At 32.0% G+C, this 27,821-nt stretch overlaps 1 long non-coding RNA gene across 1 annotated transcript; it reads left to right on the top strand.

Annotated features, from left to right (window-relative positions):
- The first annotated feature begins 2,027 nt into the window (after positions 1-2,027).
- On the top strand, positions 2,028-16,278 carry LOC143059804 (uncharacterized). The gene is made up of 3 exons (XR_012973615.1): positions 2,028-2,110; positions 6,766-6,797; positions 15,526-16,278. It is a non-coding gene; the product is annotated as an uncharacterized LOC143059804 (long non-coding RNA).
- Positions 16,279-27,821: the final 11,543 nt, after the last annotated feature.

The raw sequence follows: 27,821 nt of genomic DNA, 5'->3' as shown, positions 1-27,821 counted from the left end.
CCATTTGCAATAGACAGGTGAGGAAGAGAAAGTAAACGCTAGTGAAAGTACGGATAAGTCCAGATTATTTCCGGAAAATATGAATGTCTGAAAATTCAATCCAATAGACTTTATAGTAAATATAGTTGCGTATGTGATCCAGAATATATACGCTTCAAGATCGTTCGACTATAACTAAAACATATGCGGGTAAGTTTGTAACAAACACCCCATAATTAAACGTCCCAGATACGTCTGGGACGCATCTCAAAAACCTTCAAGAGACTTTTTATCTTTCGTAGAGTGCATTCCATCTACGTTAGAAAAACACCAGACATACGCCAATATGCGTTACTTGGACACCGGATAAACGCTTAGGTACTCTTCTCGTTCGTCCAATACACGCCTAAAACTAGTTGTGCACACGATACAGTTATGATTGACAGGTTGAATGCATCCAAAATTACTAGCGTATTGGCAGCGTACATGATTTTTTACCACGCCCGGCGTACGTCGGAACTATACGCTGATGTGTGACGCCAGTATTAAACGTATGCGGATGTGTTTGTAACAAACATCCCATTATCAAACCTCCCACACACTCCGAAAGCATGGATCGTCTCCAATACGTTCGAAAGACTTATTTTCCTTCGTAGCGTGCATTATATCTACGTTATACTAATGTCTGATATACGCCAACTTACGTTACTTGAACACCCGATAAATGCTGTGGTACGCTTCTCGTACGCCAAATTCACGCTTAGAGCTCGTTGTGCACACGATACAGATATGATTGACAGCTGGTTGAATGCATCCAAAGTTACTAGCGTATTGAAAGCGTACACGATGCTTTACCACGCTCGGCGTACGTCGAAGCTATACGCTAATGTGTAACGCCGGTATAATATTAATTGACTAGGATTGTAAGTGTTCCTATCGGAGGTCGTTGGTTTTCTCCTGGCACTCCGGCTTCCTCCATCAATAAAAACTTGAAGTCACGACATAGTCTAAATGAGATGCTTAAAAAATGGTGTTAAAACACAAAAAATAATAAATTAAAAAACGAAGAACAAGAATTTGAATACATATCTGGTGGAAAAAATGATACTATAATTGTTAACAGTCACGTGTACTTTCTGTGATGTGTTCGGTATATATATATCATCCCTGTAACAGCATAATGGTGTAACATTTTAATTATGTTGTTCCCTTAACATAAGAATTGATTTATTTATCTTGATAAATTCTCATAGTAAACTTTTGTGCCTTATATATAAGAATAATCTATATCTTTAGAAAATCTTTTAAATTTAATACTTCTGGTAATTTTTTTTTTGGTCACGTGTACTTTTTATCAAACAATCGTCATATCATCCCTAACAATACCATCGTATACACTCGTTCATTTTGCCGTGCAGGATGTATCAAGTTCGCAGTCACGTACGGTCAGAATGGGGACGTTAAATCCGATGCTTCATTTAAAGAAAGTGACACGCTCTTTGCACGTTAAGAACCCTTGCAATAACTCTTTGAGGGATCCGTAGGTGGCCTGTTGTAAGGCAATGCCCCTATCCAATATACCTTCATTTTTCAGTGGCAGTCAAAATTTCCCCAGCAATCATCCTGAATTGCCTCTATTATGACAAGACCTACCTATTGTATTTATTGTTACATGTAACTTGTTCTCGTCCTGAAGATGCATGGAATTTTTGCCACTGGACGTTAATCAACCAACAATCAATCATCCAATATATCTGGAAAGAACCTTTTTTATCAAATATTTTCACCATTGTTTTTTTCTGAGTCACGTGTACTTTTACATCACGTTTATAATATCATACCTACCAATACCTTTGTGTAAAATGTGTGTGTTTGTTCCGATGAATAAGAATTTAATAATGAACCTGGAGAAAATCTAATTAATCAAAACAAAAATGATTTTTCAATAATTAATTATTTGTTACACGAATTGTTACTATGGTAATACGATATTTATCTGTATTTATTCTGCATCATTTTCAACATTTATCATCAAATTATCAACTATTTGAAAGACTATTACGGATTTACCTAACAAAGGATATTATTTGCAGCATCCTTTGAAATCATCAAACAACACGACGATTCAATTGTAAGTAAACAATATAAATATTACAACAATGATGTCTTTTGTTTTTTCTTTTCTTTTATGTTTACATTACAATAAAGGGAATGTGATTCACATTGTAACACGAATGTGTATGCTTTGTTTTCTGTTATTATCTTTTGTCGGTTTTAAACGCTCGTCAGACATTATTTTTTTGTAATAGTATTGATTATACTGTATCTAAATAAGACTACTTGTATGTCTTATGTCTAACAAACATTCAGACGATACAAACGTGAGTACAATTTAGTAAACTATTTTCATGTTACTGTCTTTTGACTCCGGATTATAAAACGTTACGATATGTAACCTTATATTTGGAAATACATGATAGTATCCGGTAAAAAAAGAGCAATCAATAAAGGTAAAATCAAACATATTATCGGTGCTACTAGTATTCAAGGACAAATTTACGGTTTTCCGAGGATTTTTTTGCGTGTTTAAAACACACAGAACTGTGAACTTTCACTAAAAAAAATGAACTTTTGTAAGCTTGGTTTTACTACTTTAATATGCCCTCTTTACACACAAGGACTTTTTTCGAGTACTTAATAATTACACTAATTCGTGAACCATTACGATCTTACGATCGATTTAAAGGGGAATTTCAAACATAATCGATATCCAACCTATATGTATAGGGTCACCGAATTAATTTCAATTATGTATGCGTTTATTATATTAACTAGAACACATCCGCGAAATCGCGGGCATATACAGCTTGTGAACTGTTGTAAGATGATTTTTGGTAAAAGATATTGTGTACGGAGGATTACTTAAAAGGTATAAAAAGCCCTCTCCTTTTTCCAAAGTCCGATATTTGTTTCATTTCTGTTAAATTCAATTATATTCGTGTTTCTGGCCTAAGACTACAATCATTCTACTCCTTTGCTACGATGTTTCTTTTTGGTAAAAGTCAGATCAAATTAAAAATTTGCACCGTTTCAAACATAAAATAAATATAACTGCTTATATATAGACCATTATTAGTCTAAAAAATATGCTTCTATGACAATTCATCAGTGCTTTTTTGAGAGCCTTATTAAAATGCCAATGGTAGGATTTGAATCATGTATAAATGACTAATACCGACTAAGGCTAATTTTAGGGGTTGTCGGGGGGGGGGGGGGTCCTGATCCCGAAATCCGGGGCTTAAAACCATGAAATTCCGAGATGTAGAATTTAAAGAAATTCATATCCCGAAATTGAAAAATATATTCCCGGATCCCGTAAGGATCAATCCCCAAATCCCGAGCTTAAAAACACCCGATCGCGATGCCCCGAAAAAGGTCCTGCTTCCCTCTAATCTCTACCTTACTTTCATATTTGCCAAATCACTATTTTCCCTTTTAACAATAATTTTGTATGCCCTAATTATGGGCATTATGTTTTCTAGTCTGTGCACCCGTGTGTTCGTTTGTTTGGTCGTCCGTCCGCCCGTTTCGTCCGTCTGTCCAACTTCATTTAAAAGTTTTGGTCCAGGTAGTTTAAGATGAAGTTGAGCATGTTTTACTTATTTTAATATATATGGAAGTGGTATGACCCCTTAAATAGTAAACATTTCAAAGAAAGCAGTAAACAGAATCACGGATTTTCTATACTAACATAGAAATTCCCTAGCAGAATACAGAGAGTCTCAATATATTAAAGTAGTATAATCGTATTTTACATGTAGATAAACGCGAAAAATATTTGTCCTCTCTAAGGAGGTATAATAGTTGTGATTATTGCGATCTAAACACCATGATATAGAGAACGTTCTACGATTGGTTGTACTTGTGTCACATGTTTTACTTATATTAATATATATTCAACTGGTATGACCCCTTAAATAGTAAACATTTAAAAACAACAGTAGACAGAATACAGAGAGTCTCTATATATTAAAGTAGTATAATCGTAGTTTACATGTAGATAAACGCGAAAAATAATTGTCCTCTCTATTATTATTAAAGGAGGTATAATAGTTGTGGTTCTTGTGATCTAAACACCATGATACGGAGAACGCTCTGATTGGCTTATCTATTTTTCATTTTTGTTATCTATCATACGATTGGTTGTATTTGTGCATGTTTCAAACCGGAAGTCTTATCTATGACTAAAAGACAGTCTGATGACGGAATCATATCCGGACTCCTTTTTTTTATCGTTTTTCTCCCAAAATAACTCAATCTGAATAATAATAAGAATGGATGACAAATGCGACTATGCATGTTACCTATAGGAAACCGAGGCATGAAGACTGATTTATTGTGGAAGGAAGAGAAGCGACACACAAAATGAGGTCTTCTCGTTTAATAGTATAGATGATTTACGTTCTTAATATACATGGAGCTACACTCATTTATTAAATCAAATACAAATGTATAGGTAAAAGGTAAAAAAAAAAGGGAACACGTTTTTAATCTATACACATCCGTACGACGAGAAATTAAAACACTTATATCATTTAAAAACGGATTAAACTCATTCATAATAGCTTGGTAATATTATCGGCGGTCACAATTTCGACTTTTTGAAATATATTAAGGCAACAGTAGTATACCGCTGTTCAAAAGTCATACTATTGGATATTCGTTGATTTTCATGGTCTGGATCAATTGGTAGAGTTTTTTATATCGCGTGGGAAACCTCATGTTTCAGTAATTAAAAATTAGAAATCAGAAAGCATAAATTTTAATTTTCTAAGTATGAGTTTTGCAAAGTATTAAAATACAAGATTAAACCTTAACAAGTCAATAAGGTTTTAAAATTAGAAGTAACCTATTATATGAATGTCAGAGACATACATGGAGCTCTAGACAATTAAATTTATATACAACATAAGTAGCATAATAAAGGCAACAGTAGTATACCGTTGTTCAAAACTCGTAAATCTATGGACAAAAAACAAAATCGGGGTAACAAACCAAAACTGAGGGAAACGCATTAAATATAAGAGGAGAACAACGACACAGCATTGAATTTAACACACACAGAAACGGACTAAGCATTCGACAACATCCGATGAGAATAACAAATATAACATCAACACCAAATACATGAATATGGGATAGAAAAGTACCGTGACACGTCTTATAGTAATGTGAATTCACACTAAAATATTAGAGAAAACAAACGACACAACGGAAACACAACGTAAACATGTTACACACACAGAAACGAACTATGATATAACAATGGCCATTTTCCTGACTTGTGGCATGCCAAACCTCGCACTTTAATTGCAATGTTAAATATAACATTAAAATGACAACATAATATTACAGGACAACAATACAAATGAATAGGAGAACTTATTAGGCAAAGAAACACATGAATAACAGATAACAAAAGGCATCAGGTTTAAAATTCAAAACGCCAAAAACGCGCCTCGTCCACACAAGACTTACCAGTGACGCCCAGATATAGAAGTTCGAAAGTCAATTATAACATACTTATTGTCCAATACAAAAGATAAAAATATGATAAAACATTAGTAGTTGTCGTTTCTTAAGACTGATAGCCAATAGCTATTGCCTGCATGCGTGACTTTTTATTTTAGTCCAATAGTGTAAGTTTTCTTTGTCATCAGTTCAATTTACACAGAAGCGCAGCTCTCTTGATATGCAATGAATAGGTCCAGTCTTTGTATATTTTTACAACAACAACAAAGTGAGATATTGGTACAGATGTTCCTGTAGTTACGTAGTAACGTGTGGTGTGCGATACTTACGGATGTGCACAATATTTACACGTTACTTACGAAACATAAGATTCATGGACAATCGTTTTGTTATTTCACGGATATTTCGGAGTGTTTGCGAGTTATGAGTTGTTAATTACGGATACCAGAAAATTAATCTTGCGGTTCGCTATGTTGTGTTCACTTGACAATATGTAAGGACTGGTAAGGAAAAGCCGTGTTTGTGAAGTCGGTGTAATTAAATAACAAAATATATATTAATACACCAACTGATAAATTTATACATAATAAACTGATAAATAAATGCATTAGAGAAGTATAATGATTCATGATACGTTATTGATACTAATAATATACGGAATATAGATTTAAACTGGTTACATTGAATTATCTCTTCTATATTTTCGTAGCTCAAAATTGGACGAGTCTAAATGATGATGGACGTCTATAATATTAATATAGATATTGTCTCCATGTTTCATTTTAACAAGCACACTGTAAAATGAAATAATATTTGTCCTCGCCTTTTTATTTAAACTACAGATTTGTTGCTGATATATAAATGGGTGATAAATATAGACCTTTATAGAAATATTGGCGCCTTTCTGTTCTTTCTATTATTTCTTTTACAATATACAAATTGTTTTGCTTATATTTGTTGATACAATATTATTGAAACAACACATACTCAGACAATTTAAGCAGGAGTATTAGAATTGATGTAGTGTATGGCCCTTTTTTACCTTTACAGTAAAATGAAGTCAAAACATTTACTTAAATATAGCATAACCAAATACATCAAAAAACAAATAAGATTTTGTCTTTTTTAGCTCCTTCTTTCTTTCTGTTTTTGTTTTGTTCTTTTTTTTTGTTCCTTTACAACAACAAACCTTTAGACGATTCTAACATTGAGGGCAGACATTGGTGTAAAACGTTTTTCTTTATTTGTTTACAGAACGGAGAATGGACGATCATGCTGCTATGAATGTAAGTTAAAATATTTAAGATGTGAATAGATTTATTTTATTGTGTTGTACCGTTTAATAAACCCGACCTCCTTTTAAAAGATAATTGCACTTTGTCTTTTTTTGGAGCATTTAGTTGTATAAGAGGTAGTCCTTAAATGAACTCAAACCTATGTGCTCCCATGCTCAACTTTGAGCATTTTAAGATAAAACTTTGTATCTGCAGGTTGCATCATTTTAGTCTTCAAGACAGCATTATATCTCAAAAAAGTATCACTGACTTTGTTATTATACAGTTGTATCAGAGTGGAGTGGGGAAAAGGGGGTTGCATCACTTTGTCTAGTTTATTAATTTGCTTCTGATTCTTCTGTCTTTTGTTTCTTATTGTAATCTTTGAGTATCATTCTTTCAATTAGTCTAGCATCGAAACGTTGGGAAACCGTTTCTTTGTCCGAAAAAAGGTCTTGGTTTTGTTGTCGAGCATTTTATCGTGAAAAAAAAGTAAGGATATACATGGAAATAAAAAAATGGGATATCCCCACACTACAAATGACAAACACATATGAGTTTACGTAATGATAACGCTCACAGTAGCTCGCAAATGTTATTTGACGAATGACAACACAGACTTATTTGACGCTTTTCAAAGATTTGTAGAAAGTTGTGTACGGTATACATATTACGTCATCAGGCAGGATCGCATTTTTACAGGACGTCACAATAGGAAATTCAAAGAAAGTCAGAATTAAATTTCGACTAATCATTTGCTTAGAACAGATATTTCACTTGCGAGGGGAAATATTTTTTCAACACCGCTCAAGAAATGTGCAAAGCACAAAGTTAAGAGAAACGGGCATATACTCCGTATATGCCGATCAACATAATCAATAGTCTTTATTAAACTTTATTGCCTTTTCGTTGTATTTCTTAGTAAGCTAAATTATCTCAGCTTACGAGTTCAAAAAGATAAAATATAGTAAGCATACTGCATCTTCTTATATGTATTGCAGCCTGATATTTCTTTTATTTACACACAGATGTCGTTAAATGGAATTGGATACCCTGTTTGTATCATGCTTTTCAATCATACGTGATTATAATTTTAAATAATTAAATTATAATTGTGCAATGACAACGATAATTATATTGGTGTTAATTATAAACACCTTTTTTGCACTTCATTTCTGTGTAGCTTTGATTATTTTTTTTGAGGGGGTGACTATTTCTACGTTTTCATTATGAAACACAATAACATGTTATAGAAATTGAACATGCTTGTAAAGCTAGTTTAGTTAATATAAAATATATTTAACGAGAGTCTAAAGAATAAACCAAAAAATAAACAAAAATTAAAGACTTAATTATAATTGGATGTTAGTAAATAAGGAATACAAAATAATGGGGAGTAAAAATATACGTAATAGAATAACATAGGCAAATGATAAAGAAAACTTGACCGTTATACAAATACCGAAAAAAGCATAATGAAGGAACTCCGGTTTGACCCTCATACAAAATAAAAACGTGCTTTAATGTCTTAGGTAAAAAAAAAAAACTATATATACACGTTCTCAAATAACCAAATAAGAGTTGATTATCAATGACAGCTATCTAATAAAGATCAAATGAAGTAATTCAAAGCAAATGTAAGCAATTCAAAGAACATGTGTTGTACCTCATATCACATGACGCATACGGTAATCCATTAAACTACTAAGTTTGCAGGTATAGGAAAATTATATAGCATATACTTAGAATAAATAAACTCATCATAGATACCAGGACTAAATTTAGTATATACACCAGACGCGCGTTTCGTCTAAATACGACTCATCAGTGACGCTCAAATAAAAAAAAGTTAAAAATGCCAAATAAAGTACGAAGTTGAAGAGCATTGAGGACTAAAATTCCTAAACGTTTTGCCAAATACAGCTAAGGTTATCTATGCCTGAGGTAGAAACGCCTTAGTATTTAAAAAAAATTAACTATCGTTTTACAGAATGATAGAAGCATTAAATGCACATAAATTCCATATTTTCCTAAATGGTCATTAGCGGGATGATATGAACAATTATCACATTCTTCCGACTGTTATCGGATGGAAAATCGACGTTTTATAAAGTTTTTATGAAGATATAAAATTTTGACTTTTCAAACAGTTTGCATTATGTTTTGTTGTTGTTTTCTTTTCTTTTTTTTTTGTCGTCAATATAAAAATATATGTTACTTGCTTTTTCGTCTGTTGATGCATATGATAAAAAGAAATCCCACCGAATGTTTAACATTTGGTGTCCATAAGTTTTTCTCTTTTTAAAAACCAACTTGAGAATCACTTAAAAAGATCATATTAATATAAGAAGAAGTATGAGTATAAATGAGACAACTTTCCAGTTTATTAACATTTTCTCTATTATCGAGGCTTAAACGATGATAACACAAAATTTGACATATAAGATGTATGATGAGCCCTCGGTTAATATAATCTCTCGAGCCTTCGGCTCTTACGCTGATATTAAAACTTGGACTGATAAAACATCTGATATGAAAGATTACATGTTATAATCTGATAATATCAACTAGGCGAAACCACGGTGACCCATACGCCGTTTTGAATCACCTCGGTTTGATCTGGTCTTACAGTGTAGCATACAAGGCTTTATGAGAACTACAATTAATCAAAAATACTTAGTCACATTTTACTTGTAATTCTCTACCCTTTAGTAAATCTTTACTGAACGACTACTAATTATATCGGTACAGTTTTTTTGTAGTATCCTCATGTCTTGTTTTAGTACTGATGGCCTTTGGGAACTTATATTAAAACTAGATCTTAAAATCATTCCTTTTTTAAAGTTAAAAATAGTGATATAATAAGTAAAGGACGTTCTTTAACAACATATTCATTAAGAAAAAGTAAACATTTGATGTCAAGACGATCTCGATAATAAAAATTATTGACGAAATGGTGTCTTCATTGAAAATTATACAATTTTAGACAAGCTGATTTATAAAACAGTGTATGTTTTTAAGGGACGTGAAATGAAATGTGTATTTGTTATAAAAGTGTACCAAAAAGCAGAAAATATTCTTCATTTTTGCATAATTTGTCATTTTCTTTCTAACACAAAACTATCTTAAAAGTTATTGATGATTTGTAGATCATTTAATGTTCTACTAAACATTTTTAAAATTTGAAGTCTTACTAAGCTCATATTCTTCAAATTCATTCTATGAAGTTGATTTCATAAAAATACAGGTTTTACTTTTCGATTTATATTCAAGTTATTTTTATTTTTATGCAAAATTGGTATATAGTAACTGTACTTATTGTGATTATTCCAATAGGAGAGACTAACTTTTTCAATGTCACACGAAGGTGTGAATATGTTCTAAAATTATCCTAAGCTACGCCTCGGGCAATACATCTTCCTAAAACATGACCAATAGTGGAAGATATTAGCAAGCAAAATCGAGGGAATTGTGCAAATGATGATACAAGCATGAAATTTGGTATAAAGGACGACTATATGATACTAAAGAAAAATCCGCTGCTGGCCAACAAAAAAAAATCATTTTTTCAAGATGGCCACGGCCTTTTCAAAACGGCTTCAAATTCAAAGCTCGAAAATACCTATTTTTCTGGAAAACTGTTTTTCTTTGTCATTCTTTTGGTAAAAAACATATGAGGTTCGGTGGGTTCCTTCCTTACATAAGAGATATATTATATAAATGAATATTTGACTTGTTTGGGGTTTGCGCATGCTCAAAAAATAGTTACAAAATTCAAAAACATTTACCATTTCGTTTATGTATTTGTCTATACTAACTAATGATATTTTTGCCACGTATAATAATGATTGTTATTTACAATTACGTCGTCAGATCTCACTTATTCCCTATTGTGACTGTTTTTGCTGAGTATAAAATCGCATTGCTATAAGACGTGTCACGGTAGTTAGTCATCCCACATTCATGAATTTGGTATCAATGTTTCATTTGTTATATTGATCGACTGTTTTATCGTTTGTAGTTGTAACTATTGTATTTTCTATTCTATTATTATAGTATTGTAACTTAAATTGTTATTAAATGCATCGAATATCATTATTACGAACCTAATCTTGAACTTTATTCTTTTTCTTGAAAATTATTAAAAATTACCTGTAAATTCACTTATGTGCGTCGATGTAGTCGGATAAATCCCTCGACCTGTTATCATTTGCGTGAAATTTAGAAAAGGTTTTTTATAACTGTATTGCAATTATTGTTGATATCATTAATGCTATAAGAGTAAATATTTGATTTGGTTTTATTTTCACAATCATTATGGCGAAAAGAATTCGTCTGTCATCAGTCTCAACAGACAGTTGGGAAACTGACTGGACAAAGTGTTGTTTATGTCAAGAAGACACAGTTGAAACAGTAAAATTAACTGCTGATGGGTATAAAATGTTGGCTTTCAACATTCCTAAGTTTCACGAAATGAATAGCTTACCTATACCACTAGACGTTAGAAGGTTTAACAACGGTTCTGGTATTGAAAGCACTTTAACAACAAATGAGGCAAATACCATCCAAGTTGTCGAATCAAATTTAACAACACCAAATTGAAACGTGTCGAACAACGATACGAGTCGACACAATCAATCAAAAGTGAACCTTGTTGTTCTCCTAAGTTCATTCGCCGTTCAATTGATCATTCAGATACAAAATTAACACAAGATACTGTTAAGTGTTTTTGTGTGACAAAGAGGCTCCACCTTCCTCACTCAGAGAGCAATGACAATGAAGCTGAATGATAGATTGAAAAGTTGTGCTGAAACTCTCCAAGACAAACAGTTATTGGCCAAACTAAGTACTGGGGATGTCATAGCCCAAGACTTGAAATACCACCCCGCTTGTCTTGTAGCTCTATATAATAAAGAAAGAGCCATTAAGAAAAGGACAGAAGAACAGGCACAGATTGATAACGATGCGGAAAAAGAAGCAGGAGATGTTGCCTTGGCTGAATTGGTTAATTACGTATTTGAAACTCAAAGAAATAGTGATGGGGCCAATGCATTTAGACTCGCAGACCTTTCAAATATGTATGAAAAAAGGGTTCAGCAATTAAGTGAGGGTACAATTCCAATACACAGGACACGACTGAAAGAAATGCGTCTTGCAAAGATACCAGATCTTCAAGCATATACGAAAGGTAGGGAGGTGTTATTGGTTTTTGAAAAAGATGTCGGTCCAGCAATAGCATTAGCATGTAATTACGACGACACCATACATATTGGAAAAACTGCAGAAATTATTAGGGCACAAATTAAGGAACATAAAACAACATTTTCTGGTTCATTTTCTGCCGAAGATACCCAATCAAGTGTTCCAACATCACTGCTAGAACTAGTGTGCATGATTGAACATGGCCCTGATATTCAATCCCAATTAGAAAACAGTGTATGCAAGTCCTGAACACTGGGGTTGGACGAAAGAAAATGACATCGACAATTGGAAACCGAAATGGACTTCGTTACCTGCAGTTGCGTCGTCGTGTCAGGAACTTGTGAAATGCGGATGCAAGAAACCCAGCTGTGTTGGTAATTGTAAATGCTACCGGTCTGGCCTTCCTTGTACGGGTTTGTGTACATGCAACTGTCAGTTTGATAATTTTTAGATACACACAATGTTTTTTAACCAAACTATGAAAGAAAACTGAAAGCAATCAGTAACATCCCTTGTGATGTTGCTTAAAAGTATAAAAATTTGCATTTTTGACTTTTTTGCCGGCATTTTAAAACCGGAAGTCACCTTTTGTTTCATTTATGTACTGTACATTCGACATTTAGGATCTGTTATCTACTTTTTATCAAAACTAACATCGGATTTTAGGCATAACACACCTTTTAAAGGATAAACGCAGTATTGCTAATTTGTAATGACGCCATTTTCAAAATGAATGGTGGCCATCTTGAAAAAATGATTTTTTTTATTGGCCAGCAGCGGAATTTTTCTTAGTATCATTTAGTCGTCCTTTATACCAAATTTCATGCTTGTATAACGATTTGCACAATTATGTCCATAATATCTCCCACTACAAGTAGTAATTAACCTTTACCTTTTTGTATCTGAATCTTAAATATTGTTCTAATATGTCTTCAAAATTACAGTTTTTATTTATTAAATTATAATTTATTGACGTTACTCACGGTATTAGGTCTATCTTTCATTTGACAATTTCTTGATGCATAATTAGGACAAAAACAAATCAATTCTACGTATTATCAAATAAATACTTGTCTTGGTTCATCAGTTTAATCGATATTAGATAAAACCTAATTTTAATATATTTAATTTTATGTATTATTACATAATTAAGCGATAAATCCGGTGTTCATAATGTAATTTTTGCCGTGTAAGACGTAACAACAATAACTAAACATACAAATATAAACGAAAAAAAATCAAAAACTACTGAATGGATTACGATGAAATTCAAACAGGTGGGAAATAATATCATCATATGCATGGTGTGAAACGGTTACGATAAATATCATGTCAGTTCGCATTCAAGTAGCCATTTTCGAAATTCCATACAGCTGTAAAATTTGAAAATTCGAGTATACAAAAATGAAAGCAAGCACATCGATATTACAATATTTTCAAGTCATAGAAAAGGTTCGCCACCTTTACATGCAAATGTAATTTTATGGAATTTTACGAACACATATTTATTTCTAACATAGGTTCTCTCATTTTATATTTTTCAGTGTTTTCCGTGTCCCCTGTAAATGTTACCATAGAGCCATTGTTTTTGATTTTTCAGTACCATGCTAATTTAGAGTATTTTAAATTTGTGACAGACAAATGAACTATGAAAACAAATGTTACTACTGAAATGTGATTTTTTTTTAAAGATTTGTTTAAACCTTCAATGTTAAGGAAACGCTAATTGTTTTTTGTCCATGTCTCCCCAAAATGTTACCACGTCCAAATTGAACATATTTTGCAAGGAACGTCAATGTAACGTATTATATATATATATATATATATATATAATATATATATAATTTTCCATAGACTAAAAGTTTAGCATTTTTGTGTCTTAAGCATTTGAAACGTTCTTTTTAATGATATATATTTGCAGAGAGTTTTCAAAAATCTTTTCTAAAATATAGTAAATCAACAAGAAAGTTGACTTCCATCAAAGTGTTGTAAAACCATCTGCTGATCTTAAAGGCGTCGAAGTTTTTGATAAATGATAAATTTTCTATAATACCGAACCTTTAGACTCTGGAACCTATAGCAAAAGATATGTTTCCGCTAGTACGACTATTTGTTGCATACACTAACAGTTATTTCCACGCATCCGACAAACTGACGCATGTGAAAAATACTCATCCTATTTCAAGCACTGTAGATCACTTTTTAATCTTAATCAAATGAGCAATTTCAAACTACCGTTTTCTTTCAAAAAAGCTGAGGATGAAATTGAAATTATAGATCAAGCAAAAAGAGGAAACATATAGTAGCTGTTGCTGTTATTGACCCAAACGAAGATTGGTTTGCATTATAATCTTCTCGAAAAACACATATTTGGGATGTTGGTAGTACGGATAGAAAAACCCTAAAAATATTCGCTAATTGTAGTTCGAAAACTATAGCCAAAGGAGGGTTGATAACATTTATGCTCTTTCAGCACTAAACATCTGTGGTACTGGCTGTTTCTACGGGATATCATGATATATATCTATGTTTAGATACTTATGATGACGGAGTTTTGATCATCATCGAGGATATATGCATTTTGCAACAATTGACATGCTTGGGCAATGACAAATATCTGAAATATAAATTTTCAATAAGTTAAGATTATGAGGAAATAAAGAAAATCGAGAATGGAAAGATTATTTGTCAAAAATATATAATCAGTCATGTTCACAGTCTATAATGTTTTTTAAATAAGTAGTGGGGTTAAATCGGCAAATCAAAGAATTCAATTTTATATATAGCCAATATAGGACAATGGTGTTGATTAAAAATTACACGACTCCAGACCCTTTTGTTTCCACATAATTAAGGTTGCCAATAACAGTTCCTGGTCGAATCCGATACCCATACCAATAGTATATTCGCCTGTTACCTATTACCTTATCTGTACGTTCCGCATCTGACAGGCGCACCACCAAACGGTGTATTTCGGATTTTGCTATATACACGGGTTATAATCACAGGGTTGACACTACTAAATTCAATCATTGTCAAATTGTTTCCTATTGTATTATTTTAATCCGTAAGACTTTCTAATATGACAATACGAATACTAAAATTATGGACTCAAAACAAGGCGTTTAGGTACAGTTTTCAATTTGTTAGCGGTCATGACGTAAAATAGCGAATCAAAGAATTCAACTTTATTTATAATAAATATAGGACAGTGCTGTTGATTAAACGATACTCCATTCCAGGGCCTGCTGTTTTCTAAATAATTAATATTACCAATAATTGATAAGTTCCAGGTTCCAGAAAGATTTTGAAAGCAGAGGAAATTGTGCGTCTTATAATCTGAATGACTCTATCATTACTTTAATTCAGTCACGAACCCGCGATATCACGGGTGTGTTCTAGTATTATATGTATGATACCGACATGTACATCAAAATTAAACCTTATTCTGGGTACATAACTGTATCAAATAGAAAAGTCGAGATCAATCAATATCTGTTGTTCAAATGTATACAAAACATGTATTTTCTATTTTCAGATTTCGTCTGGCAATTTCTCAGTGCATGGTACCGAAACACCACCAGCTGCAAGCATCGCCATCTCTATTTTAATGGCATTTTCTATTACAATCAACGCAGCATGTGCCATAGCATGCTTTAGAAAGATGAGGAGGGATTTGTACTGGCTTTCCGTTCTTTTACTTCTATTAAGTGATGCCTTTATGGCATTGTCGTATATGTGGTTTGGTCTCTCTGAATTATTTCAACCTTTAAATCAACTAGTCAGCATGTGTTTGTTTCAGATGTTTGCATTCTCCTTCGGATCTTTGACGCAGTACATCATACTAATTTTTATTAGTTTACAAAGGTTATTCACAATTAAATCATACAATTTTGGGACCAATAAGATCTTTAAAGAGTATAGATATCTACTCCTGGTAGGCACTGTATGTTTTTTGTTTTTGTATTCTCTTGCAGTAACTCTATTCACGCCATTCAAAAAATCAATAACTATGTGTTCATCAAATGAGATGTATGGACATAACTTTGTAATCTACTTCTCCTTTATTTTCGGACCAGGAACACTTTTGATGTTTACTGTTATTTCGATAACAGTTATCACGGGAATTCGTATCTGGAAAATATTCTTTTCAAGTCATGTGCACCCAGTTAATATCAGAAGAAAACAGACATGTAGCAGTCATGATAAAGAGGCCAAATTCTCAAGCGAGATCATGCCCAATCAAGGAACAAGATGCCCGCAAGATAATTATGTAGGAAATGACGTCATTCAAAACGTAACCAACATGCAAACGAAGGACTATAAAGAGAATAATGGTGTAGTTATAAGTTCTAAACGCAAACGCAAAGTGTATTCAATATCGTCTGAACCACTAACACGATTTAAAAGAATGTCTTTAGCCTGGAAATCTGACCAACATCTCGATAGAAAGGCATGGGAAATCCGGGCATTTTCAACATGTGTTATACTAGTTATGACGTCAATTATTTTCACTGGTCCGTTTGTTGCCACCTTTTGGGTAGAAATATTGACAAGTACAGTTGTAAAAAGGAAAACACAAGTAGTTTTGTTTATCTTACACATGTTAAACGTTGTTGTAGACCCCTTTATTTATGCATGGAGAATACCAGAAATCAAAGCCCAATTAAAGAAATGTAGGAAAAGGAATTCGAAGAAAGTTCTTGAAAGTTAAGTTTCCGAAGAATGAAGAAAAAAATTCTACAGGCTTAATAAATAATTCAAATCTTGTTCATTACTGACAAAGTAATAGATTGTTATAGTATATTTTAGCTTCCTTACATGTCAGTAATTGCATCATTTGTTTTCATAATGAGAAATAGAAATCATTCATATTTAACAAAACTTAAATCTGATTTCAATCATTTGCTATTACGTTTGTGTAATAATGTATGTGTACAATGTTGTGTTGAAAGAATTTTTGCTATAATGTATCAATATGGTTTGTACAATAAACTTTTCATATATATACCAGTATTGCAGTTCGCACGTTTGGTCTACAATTATACTCATCAGTTACGCTCGAAAAAATAAGGTTTAAAAGCCAAAAAAATTACAAAGTAGAAGGGCATTAAGAACATAACATACCTAAAGGTTTTATTCAAATCTGCTACGACAAACCTTTTTTTTTTGTCTCTTTGACACAATCCCCATGTCCATTTTCAATTTAAACACAATTGTCAGACATACTGGTAAATTCTCTGGCTTTATATTGGTGATAATAGTTTTGTGTTTTCCCCTTATGATCCACATCAACAAATTAATACGACAACCACTGAAAATTAGGATTCTAACTTAGGACAGATGCCTAAATGTATAAGAGAAAACATAAAAATAAAGACGCTGCTGATTGACAATATAATTTCCTGTGAAAAAAACAACCCAGTTATTTTGACTGATATAATTTCTTATTTTCGAAATTAGGTTACTAAACGAGTGGTCTTGTCATACCTCTTCCGTTAGATTGAAGGAAGCAAATACCTACCTTCATAAAAAATACAATTTTAAAACACACACTCAAGTTTATTTTCATAAGTTCATCACACACATCACAAAGTAACATTTTTATTTTTATCATAATCCGGGATGCTTGTATAATGTAAAATCAAACAAATACTGTTTCTAATCAAATGGCATATTAACTAGCTGTAAAACCAGGTTTACTTCACAATTTTCTACAAAAGAAAATGTATGTATCAAGTCAGGAATATGACAGTTGTTATAAATTTGTTTGATGTGTTTGATGTGTTTGATCTTTTGTTTTTTTCATTTGATCAGGGACTTTCCTGTTCGAATTTATCGTTAAGTATTATTGTGATTTTACTTCTTGGTTCCTTCCGATAGTGCTTTGACTTACCCCTAGTTCATCAACATTCTGATCAGACAGAAGTTACGTTTTACAAAGTTTTACCAGAGGGAAATTTAAAATTTCAAAATTAAAATCGTATCGTTAGTCATAGGTTCTGGTACTAAGATGACACTGCATATTACCATGTACTGTATATTACGATGCTATTGTATATTATATATATATATATATATATATATATATATATATATATATATATATATATATATATATACTATTTTTTTCATTCATCCGAACCTTACAAGTGTTTGATGTGTAACATATTTATCTATTACATCGACTTATTTCCATTACTTATTCTCAGACGACCGTCTGATATTGCTATACACATTTTCACGTGGAACATTTCCTCAGAATTGTACAGAGCATCATAATTGAATAATCATATTGTACAAACAAACTAAAACCAATTATCTTTCGAGGCTGTTGGAAGATTGTCTTTTTGAATGTTTTCCTTCAGTATAACAATGACATTGATTTACGACCCTCTCTGGAAGCATACACTCTTGCCATATGTATTTCATATATTCTCCAGATACTTTCACAAAAATTCTTATATATGAAAGAGACAAAACCCCAACATAACACTACAAACACCTCAAAAACACAAAATAGGTCTTATATCAAGAAGAGGAATTCGTACAAAGAGGCATGATTTATCCGACCCTTCACAAAACTGTATTGATTACATTTTGGAAAGACAGCATATTCAATGAGAGGGATGGGGATACTATCTTTTTTACCTGTCCAAATGTATATGAAAATATGCTGACATGTCTTTTTGTGTTTACAAATTAATAGAAGCAAGACTTAACCTAGAAAAAAATCTTTGGATGCTTTAATCAGTGTTACTGTTTTGGCTTACTATATATCAATACTCCTCTCAAGTCCTCATATACTAGTATACAGATTTCCTAAAGAAAACAATTGATCTTTAATAGTTTGTAGGATAGTTAAGAAAATAGCATTATTTCTGGTTTTTACAAGTGTAGACGCCTTGTCGAGAGTAATTAATTTGATTCGGAATAAGAAATGATATATTGCAAAAAAATAATAATACTGGTCACTTAGTTGAACAAACGGATACAAATTTGTTTGCAATTTAATCATCACTCAGAGAGAGAAAAGTACTCTTGAAATCAGGTTATATTTTAAATAATGTTTTAATATACATGTAGCTAGCATGTCTCAACAGAAAAACAAACCTGATTGATGCATCAAATGTTAGTATCCAAGCTATATCTACCAGTTATCCTGGTACCTTTGATAACTAAATAAACTATTTACAAATTAATTGACTTATTTTAACAAGCATTTCATAAAATTCCTAGAGGAAGTGCTTCATGCGATTTCATTTTCACAATACCATATCCTATTAAAATTAAAAACGACAAAGCAGTTTATAATTTGATTATAATTTTCATGCTTAGTTCAAGTTTTAGATTTGAAAATTGGTTGTATTAAACTAATAATAATTCAAACAAACATTGAGAATTTCTATTTGATTGACGAGATCTTAATATGTCTTATGTTCTTTTGCAAATCATCGTGTTAAATGATCTGATATTCCCAGAAGCACTGCAACTCATTTGCTCAAGAAATATTTTGTTTTTTAGAATTATTCACAAATTTATGAAAAGTTATGTTAGCTACATTTGTAACAAGTTGATCTGAAAGAGACTTTTTGCCTAATTGAAAATTAATATATTCCTCCGTGAATAGATCATTTATTTTTGTACAGGAAATTATTACAACAAGATCAAAAATAGTTGTCATGGTTTACTAAATACATGTCGGTTGAAATAAGACACGTTACGTCAAAATATATTATTTACAAACTATTTTATCAACTGTAACAACTTCAAACGACAACACATGCATCACGTCATTACTTGGTTCTCATCATAGATTTCAACATTTTTTATTAGTTCAATTAAATATGCCAATCAACTTTTATCTTTAAAATACATCGAATAACAACTTAAAAAAATCAAAAAAAAAAAATCATTCAGTGCAAACCAAAGATGTAAAAGAAAGAGCCACTGTGTCAGAAGTATAACCGACTACATATACCATTTAAGTATGATAGAACATTCGCCTATTATCAAAAGTAACTTTTTATATAATTACAGTATTATCTACTATTATCTACAATGGCACAAATCACGATCTAAGTCACAACGTTTTGAGGTAATCAGCTATATCTGTGAATAAACTCATAATAGAAACCAGGTTTGATATTTCGTATTCGCGCCAGACCCACGTTTCGTTCTCAAATGACTTAGCAGTGACAGTCGAATAAATCACTATTTTTTTTGTTTATTTCATAGACATACAATCGCTATCAAAATGTTGCTTTGTTAGAGGGGGCGACTCAGTTTATTCCTCTATCAATAAACTTTAATCTGGTGTATAAGTTTTGCCTTGATTAGGGACTGAAGGGGTCCAGCAGTCCATTCCATTATTCAAATAAGCTATAATGTTCACACGTATTTCAATATTTAAATCCTTCGTTACTCCTCTAATATTCGTTGCGGAACATATTGACTATATACATTTTGTTCCTCTTGTAATAACCGTTCGAAGTATGTATAAGGTATACCTATAATTAGGGACTAAAAGGTCGCAGCAGTCCATTCCATTATTCAAAATATCCATTTCATTATTCAAAATTGGCTGTTTCTTAATTTTCACACGTATTTTGGCATTTATGTCCTCCGTAACCCCTCTACTGGTCATTCCGGTACATATCGTTTATACTCAGTTTATTCCTCAATCAATAAGCTTTAATTTAGTGTATAGATTTTATCTTTATTAGGGACTGAAGGGTTGCAGCAGTCCATTCCATTATTCAAATAATCTATTTCTTAATGTTCAAGCGTATTTCGATATTTAGGTCCTTCGTTACTCCTCTAATATGCGTTGTGAAACATGTTGTCTATATACCTTTAGTTCCTCATGTAATAAGCTTTGGAATGAGGTACATCTATAGTTAGGGTCTAAAGGGTCGCAGCAGTGCATTCCATTATTCAAAATATCCCTTTCATTATTCAAAATTGACTATTTCTTAATTTTCACGTTTATTTTGGCATTTAGGTCCTCCGTAACCCCTCTAATGGTCATTGCGGTACAGATCGTTTATATTCATTTTATTCCACAATCAATAAGCTTAAATTTGGTGTATAGATTTTGTCTTGATTAGGGACTGAAGGGTTGCAGCAGTCCATTCCATTATTCAAAATAAGCTATTTCTTAATGTTCAGGCGTATTTCGATATTTAGGTCCTTCGTTACTCCTCTTATATGCGTTGCGAAACATGGTGACTATATACCTTTTGTTCCTCGTGTAATAAGCTTTGGTATATCTATAATTAGGGGCTAAAGGGTCGCAGCAGTCCATTCCATTATTCAAAATATCCATTTCATTGTACAAAATTGGCTATTTCTTAATTTTCACGCGTAGTTTGGCATTTAGGTCCTCCGTAACCCTTGTGATGGTCATTGCATCACATATCGTTTATACTCAGTTTATTTTTCTATCAATAAGATTTAATTTGGTGTATAAAGTGTGCCTTGATAAGGGACTGAAAGGTTCCAGCAATCCATTCCTTTATTCAAAATAAGATATTTCTCAATGTTCACGCGTATTTCGATATTTTAATCCTTCGTTACTCATCTAATATACGTTGCGGAACATATTGACTATATACATTTCGTTCCTCTCGTAATACGCTTTCGAATGAGGTATAAGGTATATTTATACTTAGGGGTTAAGAGGTCGCCGCAGTCCATTCCATTATTCAAAATATCCATGTCATTATTCAAAATTGGCTATTTCTTAGTTTTCAGGCGTATTTTGGCATTTAGGTAATTTAGTGTATAGATTTTGCCTTGATTAGAGACTGAAGGGTTGCAGCAGTCCATAATCCATTATTCTAAATAAGCTATTTATTAATGTTCAAGCGTACTTCGATATTTAAATCCTTCGTTACTCCTCTATCATTTGTTGCGGAACATATTGACTATATACATTTTGTTCCTCTCGTAATAAGCTTTCAAAGTAGGTATAAGGTATACCTATAATAAGGGACAAAAGAGTCACAGCAGTCCATTCCATTTTTCAAAATATCCATTTCATTATTCAAAATAAGCTATTTTTCAATGTTTACGCGTATTTCGATATTTTAATCCTTCGTTACTCATCTAATATACGTTGCAGAACATATTGACTATATACATTTTCTTCCTCTCATAATAAGCTTTCGAATGATGTATAAGGTATATTTATATTAAGGGGTTAAGGAGTCTCAGTAGTCCACTCCATTATTCAAAATATCCATTTCATTGTTCAAAATTGGCTATTTCTTCATTTTCACGCGTAATTTGGCATTTAGGTCCGTTGTAACCCCTCTAATGGTCATTGCGGCACATATCGTTTCTACTCAGTTTATTCCTCTATTAATAAGCTTTAATTTGGTGTATAAGTTTTGCCTTGATTAGGGACTGATGAGTTCCAGCAGTTCATTCCATTATTCAAATAAACTATAATATTCACGCGTATTTCGATATTTAAATCCTTCGTTACTCCTCTAATACTCGTTGCGGAACGCATTGACTATATACATTTTGTTCCTCTCGTATTAAGCTTTCGAAGTAAATATAAGGTATACCTATAATTAGGGACTAAAGGGTCGCAGCAGTGCATTCCATTATTCAAAATATCCTTTTTATTATTCAAAATTGGCTATTTCTTAATTTTCACGCGTATTTTGGCATTTAGGTCCTTCGTTACTCCTCTTATATGCGTTGCGAAACATGGTGACTATATATACCCTTTGTTCCTCGTGTAATAAGCTTTGGTATATCTATAATTAGGGGCAATTGGGTCGCAGCAGTCCATTCCATTATTCAAAATATCCATTTCATTATTCAAAATTGGCTATTTCTTAATTTTCACGCGTATTTTTGCATTTAGGTCCTCCGTAGCCCTCTAATGGTCATTGAGGCACAATTCTATTGTTTTGTCTATTATTTATTACAGGATGAAGAATGGGCAAAGGTCCAGTGAAAATTAAAAAAAGAAAGACCACGTAGAGTATTACAATTTTGAAAAAAAATATGTTTTGGTATTCAGGTCGTCCATACATTGAACCAAGGAATTATTTCTGTTAAAATAGTTAGGAAATCCCACTAGTTTATCTCCGAAACTAGGAACTAGATAAATATATCAAATTAAAGTTTACAGAGTGCTTTTATTAATTTTTTTCTGATATTAATTTGAATATTTATTAGATAACACCAAAAGGACGAATTTAGAAATACAGAATATAGCTAAAGTCATTTTTAAAATTTTTTTTATTTCACTATTCACCGTTTCAAGTTGAATAATGAAACATAAACTATTTCATTATTCGTTTTTTAAACATTGAATAGTGAATAATGAATTATTTCATTATTCATTAATTTAAATATTGAATGTTGAATAATGAACATTGAATAATGGACGTACTTCAGCCCGGTGTATAACTGCTGGTGCATAGAAAACAGTTTACATAGATCGGCTCATAATTTAATGATTGATTCTTTTCTTCCTAAATTTTGTTTATTTCCTTATCCGTTTTCTTATTGAACATCTTATTTATAAACATCAATTTTTAACTATTACATTACAAAATAAACCTGATTTGCTATCAACTGATTTGGACTTTCGATTTAAGAATTCATGGCAATGATTGTCCGCGTGATAAATGATATGTGTGATAGCTAATCTGACCCCAAGAAAATGTGATTGTATGGAGAGCCTCAGCTGTCATATATTAGAGATCTACATAACGTTATGCTGGAGATTCCATTATAAAGTAAATACAGCGTGATGATGAATTAAATCATCAAATTGAAAACTTAAAATAATAAAATGCTAAGTTGAATCTGTGTTGTGTTGACTTGCAACTTCAAGTGTTGATGTTGTGAAAGCATATTGGTGAGCCACGGCGTTATGATGATATGCTTATAACACGTAACGTTGAGTTGAAATTATATGTTGTTAAGTTGACATTACACGATGTTAACTTGATACTGGATAATGTTTATAGTGCCTAACAAGATTTTGTGAGGGAATTCGATGTTTGCTATACCACTGTTCAATTAAACGCACTTTATGACAATACTACTATACCAATTGTAATGAAAATGTTTGCAGTGTTTTGAGAAATGATTTTACTTTGTAGTCACGTATTGTTTGTGAAACATTTTATGTTTTAAAAGGACGAATTTTCTGTATATAGTCAATAATTATGTGGACTTTTGAAGCCCAAACTTTGTATTGCCTTAAATACATACATGAAAGTTCCTAAACTGTACCAACACACAACGACATGTTTATGAAATGATAGCAAAACTTTGGTTTGACAAATTTTTATTCGTTATTGCAAAAAAATAAACTTTGAATATCTTACATTTTCTCCCTACCCAGTTTACCCCTATTACTTATTCTGATGTGGACCGGTCATTGTTATTGAAAATTACGGAATTTAATTGGATTAAGTTATTACTAGTTTACCTTCAAACTGTTTATGATTTTCGTACATGACTATTGGTTAAATCAGAATGTGCATGAATGTGACAGTAAGTAAAATGACCTTCAAACTGGACACTGGATGAGTCCATGTTATGTTTTATCAATGGAAGTATAGGTACGGAAGGTAAGAATTGCCAATTCTCCTATTTTCACAATTTTCTCCAAATACACAGTAGATAGATTATTTTTTAATAGGCAATTGCGGAGAAAAACAGAAAAAAGTTTAGAAATAAGAAGTTTTATTCCAATCAACAAGTCATTTTTCGAAGAGAAATGCCAACATACATTTTACGCACGGCTACGCCAGGTAAACATATTATAATCTTACAAAGAAAATATCATTTTTCAGTCTCATAGGAACATACTAATTACAATAAATCCCAAACTAAAGAAGTCATTATATAACGTCAAAATATGTCCGATCTACCTATGTTGGGACCCAAAAAGTCAACACGATCGTTTTAAGGTCAATTTCGTCTACCTCACAAAATCTTATTAGGCACTATAGACGTACTTATCCGATTGCTAGGATAACAAATGAAACGGATACATGTAGTTGAACTTCATGATGTTGACTTATTATTAATAAATGTAAAGCTTAAATATCACAACGTTATATCATTATAATATCACGATAGGTTTAACATATTTGTTAAAGACTTTAAACTACACGATGTAAAGCTAAACTAGCATAATGTTATATTACTATAATGTCACGATAAGCTAACCATACAATATGCTCACTAAAAACAACATGACGTAAAGTTGAAAGTACGTGTTGTTGAGCTAGGATTGCACAATGTATTATCATTACAATGTCACGATAAGCTAACCATACAATATGCTCACTAGAAATAAAACGACGTACAGTTGAAAGAACTTGTTGTTGAGCTAGGATTGCACAATGTTATATCATTATTATGTCATGATAAGCTTATTATACAATATGCTCACTAGAAATTACACGACGTAAAGTTGAAAGAACTTGGTGTTGAGCTTCGATTGCACAATGTTATATCACTATAATGTCACGATAGGCTTACCACACAATATGCTCACTAGAAATTATACGACGTACAGTTGAAAGTACATGTTGTTGAGCTAGGATTGCACAATGTTATATCACTATAATGTCACGATAGGCTTACCACACAATATGCTCACTAGAAATTACACGACGTAAAGTTGAAAGTACGTGTTGTTGAGCTAGGATTGCACAATGTTATATCATTATTATGTCATGATAAGCTAACCATACAATATGCTCACTAGAAATTACACGACGTAAAGTTGAAAGTACGTGTTGTTGAGCTAGGATTGCACAATGTTATATCACTATAATGTCACGATAGGCTTACCACACAACATGCTCACTAGAAATTACACGACGTACAGTTGAAAGTACGTGTTGTTGAACTAGGAATGCTATGGCATGGTATTGGTTGCAAAAATTCGATATTTTTTCATTTAAATGCAATATTTTAAATTTAATTGATATATTTTTTCATTTAAATGCAATATTTTTCATTTAGATAATAAAATTTTTCATTTATATGGTAAAATTTTTCATTTAAATGGTATATTTTTTCATTTAGATGCAATGTTTTTTATTCAAATGGTATAATGTTTTATTCAAATGGTATAATTTTTCATTCAAATGGTATAATTTTCATTCTAATGAAATATTTTTCATTCAATTGGTATAAAAAATCATGTGCATGTAATATTTTTTATTCAATTGGTTTAATAGTTTTTTATTTATATGCAATAACTGCATCATGGGAAATTCTTTGACGCCTACTAAAGGTCAAACTTGCAACAACGTTTGTGATTGGTCGGTATTTATTTGGATTTTCTCCCCTTTCTTTTTAAACTTGAGTGACTAGGAATTAAAAAACGCGTCAGTCTCAGAATATCGCCCATCTAACTAAAATTTGGAGTTCGTGCAATTAATCCCAATAATGGCCAGGCAGAGCAAAAAATGCGAGTGACAAGTAATAATAATTAATTTGACACACAACTTGCTCATGGATAGGAACAAATGTCTGCGTGCATTGCAAAAACATCTCCAATAAAAACCCTTTCTGAAGAAACTCCCCTACAGTCTTCACATTGAAATAATAAAAATATATATATACATAGCTAGTCCCCCCCTAAGTCCAGATATATGTTATCATGACTTTCGTTTGTGCTACATGTATAAAAAAAAAATTACGTTTCTTGATCCTCAGAGACGTTGCAGGTGGACAAACATGAAAAAAGAATAAAAAGCCTTCCAGGGCCTTATAATAAATTGAACTAAGCCACCTCTTTTTTGCTACATGAGGAAACAAAATCACCTAATTACAACAGCAGAACCAGAGACCCCTTGACAAGGAGAGACATAAGCTGTTATACTCCGGAACTAGTTCTTTAATAAAGACAATTCAGGATAAATTTGAACCAGTTGCTAACCCATGTTACAACAATAGTCCTATGACATAGGACTTCACTGTATGAAGCGTGAACTTCATATTTAATACTATCTATAATATGTAGTCATGAGGTATGTCGCAAATTATTTTACATTTAGGATTCGTTGCTGAGCTTTTTTTACTGTTCTCATCTCCGAATCCCTTAAATAGACTTTTTTCAAGCTCCACTGTAGTTCAATAATTACTATATGTCATTGCTTAAATAAGTATGCAGGCGGCATATTTCAAAACATATTTTATCTTCATGACTTTTAAATGATTTACTTTCCAATACTGCATTTGGAAAGGAAGGGGTATACAAGTTTATTTTGTGATACAGTATATAATATAATTATAGGTATCCAACAAATTATATGATTGTACGTTTAGCTATTATCTAGCCCCGTACAAAATGTATTTATTAAGACACACATAGCAGGGGCGGATAAAAAAACTCGGTGTCTTAGTGGGGAGGGGGAGGTTCAAATATAGATATTTGTATAGAGATGTATATGTGCGAGTAATTGCAGCAATGGTTATGGTGTGTGTGTGTAGGGAGGGTTTCAGATCAAAGATCGTTTCTATCATTCTATATTTTTAGTTTTTACCATTTCACTCTATTCTTTATCCTTTGATATATTTGTCCTAAACATGCGTGACATATTTGCCACTGGACATAAGGCAACTAAAAATCAATCAACTTATTCTGTATATTTCATCATTTCTTTGTTTTGTTATCTATAGGTTTGGTCCCGCCCCTTATCTATTTTTTGTTTATATATTTGATAATGCCATTTTTTTTGGAAAAAAAGGTAGGGGTAAGGCGTTTTTAAAAACATATCAATGGGTTGCGTTTTTTTTTTTTTTTTTTTTTTCCGAAGTGAGCCAGGAGAAGTC

This window comes from Mytilus galloprovincialis, chromosome 14, assembly GCF_965363235.1.
Source record: "Mytilus galloprovincialis chromosome 14, xbMytGall1.hap1.1, whole genome shotgun sequence".
Lineage (NCBI taxonomy): Eukaryota > Metazoa > Mollusca > Bivalvia > Mytilida > Mytilidae > Mytilus > Mytilus galloprovincialis.
The sequence above is the reverse complement of the archived record's forward strand: the minus strand, read 5'-3'. Positions and strand labels throughout refer to the sequence as shown.